This window comes from Octopus bimaculoides, chromosome 4 (assembly GCF_001194135.2).
Source record: "Octopus bimaculoides isolate UCB-OBI-ISO-001 chromosome 4, ASM119413v2, whole genome shotgun sequence".
NCBI lineage: Eukaryota > Metazoa > Mollusca > Cephalopoda > Octopoda > Octopodidae > Octopus > Octopus bimaculoides.
Genome location: NC_068984.1, coordinates 125,042,794 through 125,044,454, shown reverse-complemented (window position 1 = coordinate 125,044,454; position 1,661 = coordinate 125,042,794). Strand labels below are relative to the sequence as shown.

Below are 1,661 nucleotides of genomic sequence, written 5' to 3'. Positions count from 1 at the left end.
TATATATATATATATATGTATATATAAAGTAGTGGTATGTTGTCAAATTAATATGAAGTCCCATGAAAGGGAATAATACTACTGCTATTTAGCCCGAGGAATCATCGCTTCCTGTTGCTCTTGACACATTTCCTGTGTCCTTATGTTTAGAAAGGGGGAGGTAAGCACCCCCTTTGTAAACATAAGGACACAAGAAATGTGTCAAGGCCGACAAGAAGCGGTGCTTCCTTGGGATAAATAGCAGTAGTATTATTCCCTTTCATGGGACTGTCACATTAAGCTGACAACATAGCACCACTTTATCGTGTTACTACTGCATAAATCTCTCTGAGGGATTTAGAAATGTATTATATATATATATATATATAGACAAACACACACATGCATATGAGATACAGAGAAATACAGACAGTGAAGGAGAGAGAGAGAGAGAGAGAGAGAGAGAGAGAGAGAGAGAGAGAGAGAGAGAGAGAGAGAGAGAGAGAGAGAGAGACGTATATACATACGATGAAATTTTTACAGTTTCCGTCTATCAAATTCACTCATAAGGCATTTGTCATCCCGGGACTATAGTAGAAATACCCAAGTCGTTCTGTGTTGTTCCTGAACACAAAACTACGTCGTTGCAATGCGGACATTTTAATGATGGGGAAATAAAAAAAGAAGATGGATGCGATCGTGTCATGATGTAGAAGCGTGATCAACACCTTTACACTTAAAAATTCTAAGCTCTTCCTTTACTGCATTAAGTTCACTTGAAGCGAATGTATCAGTGTGTACTGTGCCCATCGTTGGTATCATCATTTCATTTCTGAGCTGTTTCTGTCTCTGTTTCTTTTTCAGAATCATTTTGAGCCGATCATGAATTGCAAGAAGGGGAATATAGAATATCACTATGATAGTGACGAAAATGGCACTCCTCAGATAAAGAAATTGAAATCTACTTCGTGCAAAAGAAATGTTCCGTAAGAATTATTAAACGATGAGAAATAGTCATCGTAGTTGGTACTGTGTGAAAAGAATGCAAGGAGAGGCTATTGCAAACTCGGTAATTGTGAGATAGTTAATAGCTTTAGCAATAGAGAATGACAAAAACAAATGTAAAAAGAAATAAAAAACTGATGACAGTTAAGAATGTTATTCGTTGTTTCATTTACTAATAAACTATGTAAAGAGTATCCAGTGTTGTATTGTTTTATAGTATGTTCGAGTGTTTGTTTGCTTCTTTTTCTTTTTTTTTCTTAGGATAAAGATGTAAAGAACTTCGTATTAAGTGTCCTGTAAAGAAAAAGCTGGCCCAATCACACAATACCACTTTAAAACAAGACGAGTAGATTGATTAATTAATGTTATTATGGAAGCTTCGTGCGTGAATAAATAACAAGATGGTCGCCATTTATATACGAAATATATCAATGGTCACTAATACTGAATTTACCCAATACCTAGTAAATTTTTTAAAAAAGCCTTCTGAAAGCTATGGAGATAGAGTTCAGAAGGTCGCTTTTCACTCACAAGAATTCGTGCTTGTGTGAGTATCTTCTACTACAGCTGCAAGCCGATCAATGCCTTATTAGTGAAATGCCATCGTACATCTATTCATTTATATACACTCACATGAGTGTGTGTGAAAGAGAAAGATATATATATATATATATATA

At 35.2% G+C, this 1,661-nt stretch overlaps 1 long non-coding RNA gene across 1 annotated transcript in view; it reads left to right on the top strand.

Moving 5' to 3' along the window:
* LOC106871862 (uncharacterized) overlaps window positions 1-1,178 on the top strand; it is an 89,742-nt gene extending 88,564 nt beyond the window's left edge. The window contains exon 3 of the long non-coding RNA XR_008264004.1: window positions 844-1,178. This is a non-coding gene — a long non-coding RNA (uncharacterized LOC106871862). The remainder of the gene's footprint in view (window positions 1-843) is intronic.
* The last annotated feature ends 483 nt before the right edge of the window (window positions 1,179-1,661 follow it).